The sequence below is a fragment of the Odocoileus virginianus genome, chromosome 9 (assembly GCF_023699985.2).
Source record: "Odocoileus virginianus isolate 20LAN1187 ecotype Illinois chromosome 9, Ovbor_1.2, whole genome shotgun sequence".
Classification (NCBI taxonomy): Eukaryota; Metazoa; Chordata; class Mammalia; order Artiodactyla; family Cervidae; genus Odocoileus; species Odocoileus virginianus.
In genome coordinates, this window is record NC_069682.1 from 26,194,073 (window position 1) to 26,212,643 (window position 18,571).

Consider the following 18,571-nt stretch of genomic DNA (forward strand, 5'->3'; position numbering starts at 1 on the left):
ACTCTGTGGGAGAAGGCGAGGGTGGGATGTTTCAAGAGAACAGCATCGAAACATGTATATTATCTAGGGTGAAACAGATCACCAGCCCAGGTTGGATGCATGAGACAAGTGCTCGGACCTGGTGCACTGGGAAGACCTAGAGGGATCGGGTGGAGAGGGAGGTGGGAGGGGGGATCGGGATGGGGAACACATGTAAATCCATGGCTGATTCATGTCAATGTATGACAAAACCCACTACAATATTGTAAAGTAATTAGCCTCCAACTAATTAAAAAAAAAAAAGAAAAAGACCCTGATGCTGGGAGGGATTGGAGGCAGGAGGAGAAGTGGTCGACAGAGGATGAGATGATTGGATGGCATCACTGACTTGATGGAGATGAGTCTTGGTAAACTCCAGGAGTTGGTGATGGACAGGGAGACCTGGTGTGCTGTGATTCATGGGGTTGCAAAGAGTCGGACACGACTGAGCGACTGAACTGAACTGAACTGATCAAAGTCATTGAATAGAATTTTAAGCATATCTCCCACCAGATGTTTGAGGACCATCATCTCTTAATCATTTCTAGAAACTAAATGAGAAGATCAAGTTGTTTTCAGCAGATTTCAGTCCAACTTGTGGACTGCTTTTAGAGAATAGAAGATGCAGATTTCCTCCTAGTTAAGCATATTCTGAAAAATCACCAGATGCAAAAGGGTTAGTTGCTCAACCTTGTCTGACTCTTTGCAGTCCCATGGACTGCAGCATACAAGGCTCCTCTGTCCCTGGGATTCTCTAGGCAAGAATACTGGAGTGGGTTGCCATTTCCTTCTCCAGGGGAATCTTCCCTATCCAGGGATTGAACCTGGGTCTCACACACTTCAGGCAGATTCTTTACCATCTGAGCAACCAGGGAAATCCAAGATGCAAAAGAGCTCAGTAAAAGCTATGGGAGAAGAACACAAGTGGGGTTGTCCAGTGATTGGAAAATCTGTTGATAAAGGACAGAATCTATGGTCCCACAGCAGCAGTAAGGCTTCAGCAATATACATTCACGGCATGTAGTTTAATGTCTCTCAAGAGACAGACTGAATAATTTTCTGCTCATTTCTTATTAACCAAGCTTTTGATTACACAGGTATGTCAGGGCACCCTGATCACAGATTATCAAGACCCAACTGAACCTCATATAGTGTATGAGACATCAGCCTGCTGCATTATAATCCACAATTAGATTTGGAACTTAAGGGATTTTTTTTATGGGAAAAGATACTTCAGAGAAGATTTCCCTCAGTTATATAGTGTCTTCTGTGAGTTCTCTAAATTTTATATACAGCAAATACCTGAACTTCAAAGCTTCCTGAATGAGATGGGTCTGGCTCCTAGTAAAATGCTATTGTTAAGTCCTGAAGAGAGAAAAGAAAAGGTCTTGCAGAAATGTATTCTTGCAAAGAGCAGGGCTTGGGTGTTCTCATTTGGCATGTAGCCCTTAAATATATCTGACAGCTCAATTTTCCAATATGATATGCAGGAAATATGAAATTAGCTCCCAATTATATCTGGTGCAGTGATTATATGCACGGGAGGTTTCATGCAGGGCAACTTGTCACAGCTACTTCCTGAAGCTTTTTTTTTTTTTTTTTCCCCTCTGAAACTCTAAACCCAGCCTACAGCAAATCAGGAATGTTTAAAAAATAGTCAGGATGAAGAGTTTGACACGATTTACTTTTTGTTCTATTTGGGCACCTTTCATATCTGGTTTCACGATATGAGTCTCTCCTTGACATAGGTGCCTTGGCCAACACAGGCTCCACTGCAGAAGTAACACAGCCTGTGGCATAAACCTTGATATTCTTTTCTATCCTATGCTCCATGGACCAAAACACGTGTTTTAATCAGATCAGCAATGAGCTCGTCTAAAAGGGGTATACAAGTGCATTCTCATGCAGATATGTTCTGTGACTGTGCTGTGCTTAGTGGGTGTTAACAAAGCCTCCTTAACCAGGAGGGCATAGCCTCTCCCCTTTCTGCTTCACTGCAGCCTGGAATACAGATGTAATGTGTTGACCTCAAGCAGCAAGTTGGGGCCATGAGGGGATATACTGAGGATTGTGGAGCACCACAACTCAAGAAGCCCAGGTCCCGGCTGACCGCATTTATAGAATTAATAACCTTGGTAAGCAAATTTAATCAACAATAGATATGAACTGTTCCATATGGGTACCTAAACATCTTCACCATCTCTATATCTTACAAATGGTCTCTCCTCTATTACTAAATGTTCCACCTCTGAGGCACTAAAACTCTTATCAAAAGTAAATATGGTAAAAAAATAAAGTTATGTATACACAAACACTGCTTACAGCTATGTAATTATAAGAGAGATTTCATGAAAAAGCTGCCAAGATATTTCCGTTTAATTTAGAAGACCAAATAAAGAGAAACTGGTTTGTAAAATGAATGGGAAAAATTCATTTGAAAGAATTGAAAGAAAGAAAAAACACCTTTGCCCATGATCAACCATGGAAATGAGGTGCTATAGACCTCTGTGACATTCTAAAGTTTGAAAAAATAGCAAATGTGAGTGATTTTATAAATTGTTAAGTGATCTTTGAGGTTTTCTTCTTTTTCATGATTCAAGAAGATGATGTAGAAATACACATTCTGGACAACTGAGATGTGTATCTCTTTTGCTTATTTATTTTTTAAAGGAAAATTGGAAAACCTTCAAGGGAAGGATCCATCTGGTCACCTGAACTATATTCAATCAGATTTCTCCTTTGTTTTGAGAAACAGCTGTGAATTCCTTTGTCATGCTGAAAACAAGAATTTTTTTTTGCCATTGTTGAAATTATTTTAATGTCCCAAACACATTTCTAAGAATTATCTCATGAGCAGTTATCTGTTTCTTTTAATAGTAATTTAAATTTTAAAAAGTTATGATAAAATATACCTAACATAAAATTTACCATCTTAACCATTTAAAACTATAAAGTTCACTGGTGGGAAGTCCATTCACATTGTTGTGCAACCCACTTCCAGAACACTTGTCATCTTGCAAAATGGAAATTCTGAAGCCACTAAACAACTCCCTGTCCCTCTCCCCCAGTCCCCAGAAACCACTACTCGACTTTCTGTTTCCAGGAATTTGACTATTCCAGGTACCTCATAGAAGTGGAATACACAGTATTTCTCCTTTTGTGACTGGCTTATTTCACTTAGCATAACATCCTTCAGGTGCATAGGGTATGTTTTAACTCTTATTTATTATACTTCTGTTTTGTAAAACCACAGGGCTCTATACCTTGGGTTTCCTTGAGGCCTGGACCCATTGAGAATGACTTGACTCATGGTTTTATTGGATGGTTTATAACCATGTCCATGTGTCTAGCTCATGGACCATTCTCCCCTCCACATCCCTTCCTTCAGGAATGGGTTGCTGGACTTCCCTGGTGGTCTAGGGGTTAAGAATCTGCCTTGCAATGCAGGGCACATGGGTTCAATCTCTGGTCCAGGAAGATTCCATATGCTGTGGGCAACTAAGCCTACTGAGGCCCTTGAGCCCTAGAGCCTGTACTCCACGACAAGAGTCACCCCCACTTGCCACAATAAGAGAAAGCCCATGTGAAGCAAAGAAGACCCAGCACAGACACAATTAATTAATTAAATTTAAAAACAGAGAGAGAGAGAATGGATTGCTTAGGCAGCATTACTGCCTCTTCCCTGGAGGGATTTCTAAGCCTGAAATGCTACGGTTGGGAAAAGATTGCTACTGTGGGAAAGATCAGAGTGCAGACATCATTAAGACTGAATTTTAACAAAATGAATCCATTAATTAATTAATTCATCCATAGAAGAAATGTATATTGGGCATACCTAGCTCTGTCAAAGCATTATGTCACGTACCAAAAAGAATAAAGCGTAATCCTTGTACTGAGAAACTTGAAATCTCATTGAGAGATGAGGTAAATACATTTTAAAAAATGAACAGTATATGCTATAGTCTGATTTTTCTCCCCCCCCCCAATTATACACTAAATCCTATCCCCTACCCCCAGTGACGGTATTAGGAGGTGGGACCTCTGGGAGCTGATTAGGTCACGAAAGGGAAGCCCTCTTGAATGGGATTGCATGTGTGTTCAGTCGCTCAGTCGTGTCCAACTCTTTGTGACCCTGTGGACTGTAGCCCATCAGGCTCCTCTACCCATGAGGTTCTCCAGGCAAGAATACTGCAGTGGGTTGCCAGTTCCTCCTCCAGGGGATCTTTTTCACCCAGGGATTGAACCAAAGTCTCCTGCATCTCCTGCCACTGGTAGGCAGAATCTTTACTAGTAAGCCACCTGGGAAGCCTCCTTGAATGGGACTAGTGCCCTGATAAAAGGGACCCCAGAGAACTCCTTTTCCCTTCTCACCATGTGGGGACACAGCCAGAAGACAGCCGTCTATGAACCAAGAAGCAGGTCCTCACCAGACACCAAATTTGCTGGCACCTTGATTTTGGACTTCTGGCCTCCAAAACTGTGAGAAATGAAGGTGTGTTGTTTACAAGCCTACAGCCGATGGTCTTCTGTTAGAGCAGCTAGAAGAGAACTAACGTAGTTGACTATAACAGAATAAACCAGTGGTTCCCAACCTTTATGGCATCAGGGACAAGTTTCATGGAAGACAATTTTTCCATGAACTGGTGGCAGGGAGGGATGCTTTTCGGATGATTCAAGTGCATTTCATTTATTGTGTGCTTTATTTCTTTTATTATCACATCAGCTCCACCTCAGATCATCAGGCATTAGATCTCGGAGGCTGGGGACTCCTGGCATAAGTGACTGTCACAGGAGTCTATGACTGATGGACAAATTAATGACAAAAATGATCAAAATAGTCAAGTGCTGTGTGGCCCGGGGAAGAAGGATGTTTCACACACAGTTCCTCACACACCATAGGTGCTCAGTGATTACTGGAGCAAGGAAGGTAGCATTTGAAAAGACAAAGAGAATTACAGCCTGGGACTAGTGTGAAAAAAACTAGTTCAGTTCAGTGTGAACAAAACAAAAACAGTTCAGGAGTTGTTTGAGAAACACTAAGATGAGTGGTTTGTCAGAAGGACAGGGACCAGTCTGGAGGTATCTGAAGGCAAAGATCAGATATGAGGACGTGAGTCTTGCTGGGGTGAGCCTGTAGCAGTGGGATGTGGTTTTTAATTTAATTCTCTAAGTAATTAGGAGCAATGAAGATCAGTGTGCAGGAATAACATGATTAATGTGGCATTTTAGGAGGATTAATCTGGCAGGTATGTGCGATGGATTAGTGTGGAGAAGAGAAGGGAAGACAGAGCAGTGAAGAACACTTTGCCAGGGTCTGGATGAGGCCACGTCTGCATTTTCTCTCAATTGATTTCAGAAGAACGAGATGGCTTTGAAGAGCTCACAATACCTCCCCTGAGAACTCCCCATCTGCTCACTTTAGTTCAGGATTATGGAAAGGCAGTGATTAAACTTTATTTCTTCCAAATTCAAAAGGACATCTCATTCTATGCTCCCATCTCTATCCTCACTCAATGGGTATAATTATTATAATTAAGGCAACATACAAAGGGGTTATTAAATGGTGGCTGTGTAAGTGTGTGCTAATTGGGAAACACACACCAAGGGGCCAGCCTGGATGACTTGGCGGGGCTGGGGGGGACAGGAGCTTGTGTGTCTAGTACAGATACATCTATTATACCCCCTTTTAATGACACTATATTTTGCATTCTTTGACAGAAAACCAGCTCAAAGAATGCTGCAGGGTACACGGATTTTTTCATTTCATTTGTCTTCACCATTATTGGCTAAAATGTTCCTTTAAAAAAAAGGCACCTATACACAAGAAGACCATTTTCAGAAATCATTTGTTGTTCATTTCTTCAATTATCTGAATCAAAGACCAATTAGTGAAACTCTAATTAGAAATGTACATATATGTATATATATGTACAAATGTTTGTTTTTCTCCTTCATCAGATTTTGATTACTGAGCCAACACTATTTGTATAGCCTGGAAGTCAGATCTCTTGACCTCTAGGGTGAAGGATCAAGAAGGTTTGTTCTTCTGTACCCCACATCATAATGCCAACCTATCCTATCTCCAAGGATACTGAGAGGTGATGTGAGCTGGCCAGACTCCAGTGCATGGACTGGGCTAGGTGGCAGTGGCTTTTCAAAAGCTTAACATGCTTGGGTATGGCTTGGTTTGGAAATTTAGTCTCCCCTTCCCAGGCTTCTCTGAAAGACCACCCCTGCCCATTGTCTGCTCTGTGTCCCAACAAAGATTTAGGGAGGATGGCTTGGACAAGCTCTTGCAGGCTTAGGGAGATCTGTTCCCCATCTCCCTCATTCTCCCTCTCCTTTTCCTTGGGTTCATCTCTCTGTGGGTGAGCTCTGGTCTGCCACCTGCTGGCTCCTACCCTGAGATGCAGATTGGGTTCTGAGAGCATCATTCAATAGTGCTTTGCAACTTAAAGTGCATCGACAGAGGAACAGATAAAGAAGATGCACGTTTCTCTGTGTGTGTATCTACTAACTAAAATGTTTGAAGAAATGTAAGAGGCAAGAGATCAGTGAGGGAAAACCAAGCATGGGCAGTTGAGCTCCCTTCAGAGAGCTTCTGAACCCCACAGAACCACTGGTGGCTATTTGAGTTTGCAAAACCATTGAAGCTGCCAGGATTAGCACAAGTGGGTGTGCTTTAGGACCTGTGACCACCATCTGGACGCCTTAGAGCAAGTTCCTAATGGGCTTGTCAGAAAGTATGAATGAACCATGGAAGGAACATGAATGGGCTACTAAGAGTGGGTGCAGAGAGAGATAATAAATGATCACCTTCCTACTACTGACAGTGCTGACTTGCTTATCTCATGCTCTCACCCACTTGGAAAACATCTTAGACCTCCTTGCACATTCCAGGAATTGAGTGTGTTCTAAGGATACAGTAGGAGAACCCATCTCGGAGAAGCCTATATAGCCACAGCAGCCCCGATATGGAAATCCAGTGTGTTGTTTATACTTAGAGCACCTCGGTTCTGACCAGGCACGCTGCAAATGTACAGTAACCATGTGTGTGAGTTGGCACTGCATTGTCCATTGCATGGTGGTTCAGACATTTCTGGTTATCCCTTGATCATTACATACCCAAATGTCCCAATCCATCATTGGTTGGGCTACATGTAGCTTACCTCTTAGTTCTCATGGAATCACCAACTACATAAGAAAAATTATAGATAATTGCTCTTTTATCTGGTTAGACAGATGATGCCCAGTCTTACAGTCTTGCTATCACAGACCAAGGTTTTGCTTTTATGATTATACTCTCCTCTACTTCATGCAAGAAATGGATGTAAAACTCCATTTAACTCCCCTGAACTCCACCCCATTTTCAATCAGCATCTCTGGCTGTACTGTAGTTTTTTAAAAAAAAAAAAAATGCCCATAATAGATACTCAATAAATATCTCTGAGTGAAAGAATGAAGAAATATTTTGTAAATGTCATCTGCACTCATCAATCTCAAAGCATGGGTTGGGGGTGGGGAACAGCCCAATATTCAGAAACACTTCAGATCTCTGTGCGATTGTTGTTTTTCTCCTCAGGCTATCTCAGCTCTCATGCATGCAAATGGGGGCCTTGGTTATGAAAATTTCATGCCCTGCCTCATTGCTCTGTCCTGTTAGGAATCAGAGCTGACACAGGAAAACAGGAACATGTTTCACTCCGCGAAACGTGTGTAGCATCTGTTAGGAAAACCCAAACGCTACTGCAACAGCTTATTTTTTCACCTCAGATTCATATGAAGAATGCACAGTGGTGTGTGGTTTTTGCATGTTTCTTCCTCTGTTACAATCATATTGAATCTGTTGAAACTGCTGAGCTGAACAGACGGACTTCAGTGTTATGCCTTTTGTGTTTTCTAGTTTGGCTGAAAGTGGATATTGAGAATTACTGTAGTACTTGCTTATCCTGGGATTTACTGAGCCCTGACATTGCCAAAAAAGAAGCCCTGATGTAAGTGATAGCAGAAGGGGTGAAAGGGGGCTTCTAATCGGGGGATCTTGAGGTAGAAGGAAGCCTTAGAGAGGTCTTCCTTGAACTCAGCTTCCTCATTATGCAAAACCCCATGCTTTTAAACAAGCAGTAAACAAATGCCATCTCATAACATCTGCCCTGTCCACCCTTTATATGAGCTCAGACCAACATCGGGCACAATTTATACAGTCACTCATCACAAGTTACTTCTTGCCTTTAGAAGACAGAAAGGGGTTATCAGTCAAGCTAGTCTAAGCCATCCCACAGAAAGATGGATATAACTTCTTCTTACCTTAGCTCTGACTTTATGCTGAAATTTACTCCGGCTCCCTTTTTCATTCTGGTTTTGTGAAAAGTATGGCTCTGTGACCACCAGAGGGATGCACCTGGTAGACCTCCTAGAGCTGAGAGCATGACGGGCCAGTGCCCTCTGCTATGCATTGAAATCCATCATCGTGCTGGCCCTGAGGTATCACCATCCATGGGCTGCTCCCTACCTATGCCCAAGTGCAGCAGAGATACTCAGGCAGCCCATTCCTACAGACACTGGACTCATTTGTTGGCCATTTTAGGCTCAGGTACTCCCAGTGGCTCAAGCACAGTGGTTTGTGATGCTTCCAACCAAACTGCTCCACTTGTCTTAGTCTGTTTGGGCTGATACAACAAAACACTGCAGCCCAAGTGGGTTATAAACAATAGAAACGTACATCTTATGGTTTCAGAGGCTGAAGTCCAAGACCAGGGTGCTGGCATGCTTGGTTGAGGGCCCTTTCCAGAGACACAGATATTTTATCATGTCTTCTAAAGGCAGAAGGTGGTAAGGGATCTCTCTGGAGCCTCTGTCTTACAACAGCACTAATCCCATTCAGAAGGGCTCCACCGTCAACTTGTGGCTGTTGTAGTTCAGTCACTAAGTCGTGTCCAACTCTTTGCGACCCCATGGACTGCAGCACCTCAGGCTTCCCTGTCCAGTTTTCTCAAACTCACGTCCATTGATTCAGTGATGCCACCTCATCCTCTGTTGCCCTCTTCTCCTCCTCCCTTCAATCTTTCCCAGCATCAGGGTCTTTTCAAATGAATTGACCCTTCACATCATGTGGCCCAAGTATTGGAGCTTCAGCTTCAGCATCAGTCCTTCCAATGAATATTCAGGACTGACTTTCTTTAGGATTGACTGGTTTGATCTCCTTGCTGTCCAAGGGGCTCTCAAGAATCTTGGGCACTTCTCAAAGGTCCCACCTCCTAATATCATAGTCTTTGGAGGTAAGGATTTCAACCTAAAATTTTGGAAGGGATGCAAACCTGCAGATGATAGCACTCCCTTTCTCTTCACTCCAGGTCAAACTTGGACTGCCTTTTGAGGCCTCACCCAGCTTCTCCCCACTCTACCCCATTTGGTCACAAAGAGCTGGACACAGCTGAGTGACTGAACAATAACTCCATCGCCATTCATGCAGGCACTTCCCCTTGCATGTTCATCCTTGACTTGGTGTCCAGACTCACACTGGCTCCTTTCCTCCATTCCAGGAGAAGGACTGAGTTCATCACAAAGCAGGGTCTGAACAGGGCATTGCATGCAGTGGTCACTCAAGTCATATTTGCTGAGTGAGTGAATGAAGGAGCGAATGAATGAGAGCCGCTTATTCAGCCCTACGTATGAAGATGAATCTTGATTCATTGTGCAAATGACAGTCTGCTGGCCTCCTTATCATCAGGGCCACTGCCCTCCAGTTCTAAGGAAACAAGGGTCCCACTGTCTAGAAGTTGATGGGTTGTTGTATTGCCATGCGGGTCATGGTGACTTCAGGTCTCTGAGACTCTGAGAACTCAGCAGCCGTCTTTACTGAGATCTAGGCTCCTAAGGCATCAGGCAACGAGCATTTTTTTTCACCCAGTGGGGCAAAAAAAGAGGGCTCCATCAAGAGGCCAACATTGTCAAGTAAAGGTTGAAGTTAATGCCAAACAAGACAGATCAGCTAACCTGGGGAAGGAAGATGGAGGGAGCTGGCTGCTGTGTCAACACTAATAGTGTGGTGTGGGCACCTCCTGATGGAGTGGAGATGACTCACACCCACAGAGCATCCTGGGGACTCTGGGAGCCCATGCAGCATAACCTGGAAGTCTAGGACAGCTGCTATGTGTTTTCCTGGATATGTGAGCCTGTCTAGAGCCTGGGGCAAGCTTGGATGCCCTAAATATTCAAGCAGTGAGTGCAGCACCTGGGAAATGGGGATGTTCAGAGACACTGTGAAATTGCCAAAGAGTTTAACCTTCACACCTCTAGACCAGTTTTATCAGACATCCATGACACCCTAATCTCTGGAGCTAGGGCCCAGGAATCTGAATCTTCAGACGCATCCCTGAGACTCTTGGCCCTAAATGTAGTCGACATGGCCAACATTAAAGACACGACAATTGGAGACCTTGAGAACAACAGAGTTCATTTTTGGCAGCAAACTGATAAGGTAGGGAGATTACAAATAGAGATTTAACTGAAAGGACATCTATCAATAGCCACACAGAATTCAACTCCCGTGGCCAGGACTTCCCTGGCAGTCCACTGGCTAAGACTTTGCCTACCGATACAGGGGGTGTGGGTTCAATTCCTGGTCAGTGAGCTAAGATCCCATATGCCTTGCAGCCCAAAAACCAAAACATAAAAAAGAAGCAATATTGTAACATATTTAATAAAGACTTTAAAAAAAATGGTCCACATAAAAAAAATCTTAAAAAAAACAGGCAAACAAACAAAAAATTCCCAAGACCCTTTTCCCTTGAAGATGCAGCATGTCAGAGGCAGCCAACCCTTATTAGATGGGGGTGTAGACACCAGTGCCTCAGATAGTGAAGAGTCTGCTTGCAATGCAAGAGACCCAGGTTTGATCCCTGGGTTGGGAAGATCCCTGGAGAAGGGAATCACTACCCACTCCAGTATTCTTGTCTGAAGAATCCCAGGGATAGAGGAGGTTGGCAGGCTATAGTCCATAGGGTTGCAAAGAGTCAGACATGACTGAGCGCACACACACATCAGATGTTTATAAGCGAAGACTTTGTGGAAATGGCAGGAAGGATGGAGAATAACCCATTATCAGTGTCTGAAAGTGTTAATTGTCTATTGTGAATAATATTATGAGCCACCCAGTATTGATGCATTTAAACCTCACTTCATCCACCAGAGGCACCAGACAGAAGCAGTCAACAACGGACCTCTTTCCAGTTTGGGACATACCCACCAGATGAGACTTGGTGGGCCTGAGTCCATTTCCTGCCAAGGAAGCTCAAAATATTTGGTGCTTACTCACTCTCCCAGCCACCCTGAAGGTAGGGTAAGGGCACTGGACCTGGGCATCTGCATTGACTTTACACCTGGATTCAGAGGCTCGTTTCGAGGAGTCCTGGGCACTGAGGGGCATCTCCAGTGGCAGCAGTCTAGCCATGGGAGAGTGTGGGGCCTCAGAGCAGCAGCGATGGCAGCTGTCTTAGTGAGGGTGTCTAGTGTCTGGGGTTGTGGGCTGCAGCATCTGGGTGTGGTGATAGAGGTGATAGTGTCTTCAGGGCATCTACTGGGAGGTGAGGTCTGGGGCATCTCTCCCAGCCATCTAATCTGAATCCCAGCAATTCTCTGGCTCTCCTGGAAATTCTGTAACCTCCGTAGTGGCTTCCCTTTTAACCAATTTCCTTCCTTCTTCATCAGCCAGTTGTGTTTCCACAGTGAGGGATGGAGAATCCCAGTTGACTGCATGGTCTTTTGTTGGAGGAGGAATTGGTTTCCAATTGAGAGTCCAGCTCAGGAATGTGGCCAGGAGCAGTGCTGAGGGACCCACGGGTTGTCACCCGCCGGCAGCCAGGGCAAGTCAGGTGAGCACCAAGTTCAGAGAGGTGACAAACACCGGAGTGTGACTTACTCTTACCTGCAGACACCAGGACCATAGGCTTCTGTAAACCAAGAACTGCAGGGAAGCATCTCTCGGGAGCATCCTTAGGAGCAAAGAGGAGGTCGGGGGGAGGAGCCTGTGGTTTGTGGGAGAAAGTGAAACAGCAGAAGAGAGCGCAGGGTTCCGTGGGTGGGATTTAACTTCATAGAACCTGGCTCTGAGAATCCCCCAATGGGAGAAGGAGGGATGGAGCAAGCATCCTCCACGTGCAGATATTACATTTCCCTGTTCCAGAAGTTCATAGAAAATACAGGCTGACGGTGCTGTTTGTCATGATATATTGGCAGCATTTGTTAAGCAGATCAGGGAGCAGCAGCGAGGTTACCCCAATGCTAAGCTTCAAATCAACCTGTCTCTTCTGCATTCAGAATGTCCTGTGATTAATGGGGGCTCAGAGCCCAACAAATGAGAGGGGGTGACACCTGTGGGCTGCTCTTTGTTCTGATTAAGTTATTAATCACTCTCCCTAATTATGATGGACAGAACTTTGTGTTCTGTCCCACAGACCTGCTAAAGGACATATTTGGGGCTGAGAGTTTGGTGGAGATAGTGTGCAGCTGTTCTGAAAACCCAGTACCACTCAAGACCTAGGTAGTGGGTGAAATCTGCATATCCCTCCTTCAGTAATGAGTTCCCCAGGGCGAGGCAGGTGACAGCTGTTCCAGGACGATAAAATATGGGATAATTTAAAGCAGCTTGCACCTCCATTCTTGCAGAGTTATAAAGGGCATTGTAGGGAGGAAGCTTATTTGTGTGTGTGTGTGTGTGTGTGTGTGTGTGTGTGTGTGTGTGTGTGTAGGTGTCTGTGACTGTTCTCTGGGTGACTAGGCATGAGAATGATATACAAGTGCGTGGTTAGGACTCTTTGCATCTTTTCCTGCCAGATGGGGCCAGAATGTGGATCCACATTTTCCCACCTTCCAGGAGATAGGCAACTCAGCTATTCTGAACTGTCTTCCTCCACATCGCTCGTCCTTCCCCAAAGGCACCATCCAGCTGACCAACATCTCAGTTTCCCAAACTTAAGCTCCTTCATGACTTCACACAGGCTGCTTGTGCTGCAGTTCAGTCTTCAAACTTCACTCTGCCTTGTTTATTCTTTGTGTTGTGTTAGTCACTCAGTCGTGTCCGACTCTTTGCAATCCTATGGACGGTAGCCTGCCAGGTTCCTCTGTCTTCTCCAGACAAGAATACTGGAGCAGGTTGCCATTCTCTTCTCCACACAAATTCTGGACCCAGGGATCACACTTGGGTCTCCTGCACTGCAGGCAGATTCTTTGCTCTCTGAGCCACCAGGGAAGCCTGTTCATTCTTTCCATACGTCTAAAGTCACCTCAGCATCACTCCTGCCAGGAAGCCTTCCCTCATGTCCCTGCTTGATGCCCATCTCCTCTGGCTTCCCAGAATGCCCCTCCCTACTCTTGTCCATGGTCTCTAGTCACTGGGCTGCTGATTATTGTCCCTCTGGATACTGAGCTCTTGACAAGATGGAACACTTCCATTCCCTTGTTATTCTAAGTCCTTCTATATACCAGGCATTCACAAATGTTTGTCGAATGAATAAATAGATGAATGGGTGCATACATGAATCTTATTCATTTCTTCAATACTATTCATTCATTCATTAATTCATTCAATGAATAAATGAACATTTGGGAAATAAAAGTATACCCATGAACTGTGGTGGGAATGGCTGGCTATTCACTAAAGCTTTTTCCTGATCACTCAGCCAGAGCATGTTTTCCATGTTCCCTTATACTTAGAGGTAGGCATGGAGGGTGAACTGAAGTATTAATAATAAGCATCTCTTCCAATTTTCTGGGAGCAGAGCCCTCCCCAGATTAGATTTTACACAAGTGAGAAATACTTATTCTTAATCACAGAGACTTAGATTACCTGTGTCAGCATCTGCATTCATGCTAAGTTGCTTCCATCATGTCCAACTCTGTGCTACCCTCTGGTCTATGGCATGCCAGGCTCCTTATCCATGGGATTCTCCAGGCAGGAATACTGGAGCAGGTTGTCATGCCCTCTTTTACCTTAATCAGCACACAGGCCTTCTAGGCAAAGGACTGCGTCTCCTGGCTGCTTTCTCTCCAGCTCTCTTCTCTTGTCTCTGAAGCAGCAAGATCAGAGGGGGATCTTGTTGGTGTAATCTTCTTTGTTTTAAGTCAGTGTCTCTCAGCCTCTCACGTGCATGTAAATCACCCAGGGATCCTATTAAAACACAGCTTCTGCTTCAGTAGATCTGAGTGGAGCCCTGAATTTCTAATAAACCCCCAGGTGATGGGGACATTGTTAGTTCAGTGATCACACTTCAAGGAACAAGAATTTAGAAAGCAGAGTGTCATCTCCATCACCAGTGGGTGAACTGGAGAGAAACCATAAGCCGATGTGAGTGGGCCCAGCCAGAACACTGTGGGTCTTGATTTTGGACATTCTGGGAAGAGGCCTGAAGTTCTGAGTGATGTTTGTACTGCAGTTCCAGGGATTGGACGTCAAGAGCTCCACGGCAAAGGGCAAGCACATGGGACCCATCCACGCTGGCTCTTCACCCTTTCCCTGCCACCCACTAGCTGGGCAACCTGGAGCAAATCTCTTAGCCTCCTGGTGCCTCAATTTCCGCATCAGTTAGATGGAGATGTTACTAGCCATATACTGACCTTATAAGGTTGGTGTCAGCATGGTGTTAACATAGGGAATGTGTGTCTATGGCTATACCACCCTGAGTGTGCCCTGATCTTGGAAACATAGGGAATATGTGTACCTGGCACAGAATGGTTCTGCTGTTACACAATCAGAGTGTGCAAGTGTGGGCATCAAAGGTGAGAAAACTGGGTTCTAATCTCACTCATCTTCCTGCCAACTTTGTCTACAGGCAAATTACCTAACCTCTCTAAGCCTCATTGTCTCCATTTGTTAAAGGGGAATCAAAGTACTTGCTTTGTAGGGATGCTGTTGGGATTGAATGAGAAAGTAAACACAAGGCATTGCATGACCCAAAAGGTAGCTGCTGCTAAAATAATCACAAACATGACTTCCGGCCAAATTGAAGCTTGCACTGGCCCTGCCGGCCCTTCCCTGGTGGCTCAAGGGTAAAGAATCCACCTGCTAGTGCAGGAGACCTGGGTTCAATCCCTGAGCCCTGTGTCAGGAAGATCCCCTGGAGAAGGAAATGGCAACCCACTCCAATATTCTTGACTGGGAAATCCCATGGACAGAGGAGCCTGACAGGCTACAGTCCATAGGGTCACAAAGAGTCAGACACGGCTGAGCACACACACGCTGGCCCCGCCATGCAGAGGCAGGACCTATTCTGTGGTCATGTTCCCGACAGGCTGAGTGCTGGTGGTTTCACACCAGTCTGTTCCCGGGGAAGACCCATAAGCACACAAGTGCACGTAAGCACACAAGCACCCCTTTGCTAGCTCTGCTCCAGAAGTTTTCCTTCTTGCCAGCATCTTTGGGTTTCTGGCCAAAACTTCCAGCAACAGTCTCCAGTTCCATTTCTTTTACCAGTTGGAAGGATAACTTTGTGAAAACAAGGGCAAAATGCACAGGACTGGAGGGCCTCCAGTCTTCTCCCTGCATAAGAAAACCAGGCTTATTCAGAAGGGTCAGGTTCCTCTGCAGGTCTAGGGCCACCCTTCTGGGCTCTCCCATCTCTCCTTCAGTAGTGAAGGAACTCTGCTTTCTAAACCACACTCTACCTACAGCCTTTCTTCAGTGGAAAATCCTTCTGTGTCCTAGAAGTCTGCCTCACCTCTCAGAACCTTCAAGAATTCTAATGTACTTGACCCCAGCGCTAGGAGAGAGGCCACCATGCTGCCTTGGAACTGATGGTGAAGTTTAAACTCTACCATCCTTGTGATTCCTTTGTGAAGCTTGTGCCCAGTGGACCCTGAGGTGTGCTTGGATCTGAGTGCAGTCGTCTTCTTCTTCATGTCGGTAGCCCCCTGAGTCTTTGAGATGGAGACTGGCCGTTTTATTGGCAACTCCCTGTATACCCATGTATTCTCCCCACATCCCCTAGGATAATGCAGAGGCTTCTGCAAAATGCTACAGAGAGCAGGGCTTAGGACAAATATTCAACCGAAAGCTCACCCACTGAGATTGTCTGCAACTGGACCACACTAGTCTCTGGGCTTAAAACAAGGGAAATTCTTTATGGAGCAGATGCTGTAAGCATCCGGATTCCAGGGCCTCCTGCCTCAGGGGTGTAGTTGAATCAGGCCAGACTTATAAGACACGAGAGTCTGAGTCCATCTTCCCCATCAGCTCCTTTTGTGACTCTCAATATAATAATAATTTCAGTACCCAGGTACCAAGCACTTGCTCTGTACCAGGTACCACGAAGTTTGCTTGATCTGGGGTTCTCACAATAGGTCTTACAGGCAGATGTTATAATCCCTGATCTCACAGAGGAGAAAACCGAGGCTCTGACACAAGTAAGTAGCTAGCTAGATAGTAAGTGATGGAGCTGGGATTTGAATTCAAGAGTGCATGATCACCAAACAGGACTCTATCCACTGCTGGGCGTGCACCTTTCCTGACTCTATTTTTCCCACCTGTAAAAAGACAGATCTGGATAGTGTGTAATCTCCTGTCACCTCTGAATGAGCCCTTCTTTGGGGACCACAATAGGACCCATGAACCTCTGAATGCACATATACACAGTGTTTGAAGAAGGCTAGAAAGGAGAGATTCTACTTTATTTTGTAACATCAGCTTTTCAGAGCAGAGGAGCATGAAACCCTGCATGGGGCTGTTTCCTAGCTTCCGTTTACAAATGAGGTTGAAGAAAGCAAAGTTAATGAAGCAACTCAGCTACGACCGAGATGCAGCAGGAAGCCATCAAGTCCGGGACCATGGGATGGTTGCCATGACACTCTGGAGCAAGCACCGTGTTCAACGTCTATGATAATGCCCTCCCTTGATTGATGGCAGGTTGCCTCTGTTTTCTTGTAAGCAAATGTGATAATAATATTAAGCAATTACAAGTAATGTCCCCCAGCTGCTTCTCCCCTGCCTTCAAATATTATTTTAGATTTGCCAAAATAATAGCAAACCTATTTGGAAGAACAGGGAGAAAGCTGTACCCTATCCTCCAAAGAAAAAAGGGTGATGGGCTTCAGATAGTCAAAGACAGGGCCACCCTGTAGTCAGGCCAAGGCTTTCAAAGGTCCATTTGCACTTAGGAGAGGCTTATGGGATGAACCCTTCAAACATGCAACCACTAAAGGCACAGTCAGGAATGAGGAAAGCTGACGAGGTGGGCGTTCTGTCAGCTCCAAGGTTAGGACACAACTCTTCCACCAAAGTATTGCTGTCTGATTCTCACAAAGCTAGCTACAGCCCAGCTAAATCCAGCAAATATTTATCAAGCGCTTATACGGACAAAGCAATAATCTGCTGTGGAGAATGCAATCACACACGCACACACACACACTGCACAGGGAGGGAACACATGTCCTGTTATCTCCAAGTTCTCAGGCTGGTCCAGGGAGGACATGCAAACATTAGTCAATAAGTCTGATTGATACAAGGAGAAATGTGATAAACAGGACAACAGGGGGCTGGACACGGTACAATAGAAGCAAACAAGAAGCAGAGATGAATTTGGACTTGCTTTAATTTATGGAACTGATTGCAGAGCAGCGCATGATAATCTGGCCTGGATGAGTCTGTTTATCCAGTGTTTTTTATCCTGGTAACTGGGGAACCTCCATCTATCACCCAGTGATCCAAGTCAGAAATGAGGGGTCTTCCTTAAGACCATCTTCTCCCTCATCCCTTATGTCCCCAAACACCACCAAGTCCTGTTCACTTTTACCTGCTAAACTTCTCCATTTTTTCCCAACTCCACTAGCACCACCTTGGCTACAAAATGACCACCAGCGGCAGGTGGGTCAACAGGCACCCTTGTTTATCTCCAAAAATACATCCTTTCCTTCTGTCTGTTTGGGCAGCTTTGGACATGGGCCAGAGAAATGCCCCAACGTGGCAGAATAATCTGAATCACCATGTGGGACAGGCGGTGGTGTGGCTATTGAAATGAATGTGGGTTTTATGGGTGGTGCTAGTGGCAGAGACATGGGCTTGCTCCCTGGGTCAGGAGGATCCCCTGGAGTAGGAAATGGAAACCCACTCCAGTATTCTTGCCTTGAAAATCTCATGGACAGAGAAGCCTGGAGGGCTACCGTCCAGGGGGTCACAAAGAGCTGGACACAAATGAGCACACACACTTAGAGGGCATATATAGGAAGAAGAAAGAGGATAATGGTTTCGGGGGAGGGGGGCAAGAAACTGATAGTAATTTGCCTCAGGGAAAAGCACCATAGGAGAATACATCGTAATTAGTAATGTTCCATATTACGTATTTATTGTAGCCCTTGGGCTTCCAGGTACTGGGGAAACTGTGGTTTATTCACTGGACAAGTATTTGAGTGGCAGGCACTAGAGAACCAACAATGAACAAAAAGGGACCAGAGCTCCTTCCCTCACTGAGCTTGAAGTCTAAAGGGAAGGGCTGACACTAATGCCACGGTGATATAACAGAAGAGCACAGCCCTGCTCGGAGGAGGAGACCCATGGGTACTGCAG

The 18,571-nt window shown here is 45.2% G+C and overlaps 1 protein-coding gene across 5 annotated transcripts in view; it reads right to left on the bottom strand.

The window, feature by feature from the left end:
* FRMD4A (FERM domain containing 4A) overlaps window positions 1-18,571 on the bottom strand; it is a 683,539-nt gene that overhangs the window by 447,231 nt on the left and 217,737 nt on the right. The window lies entirely within an intron of this gene.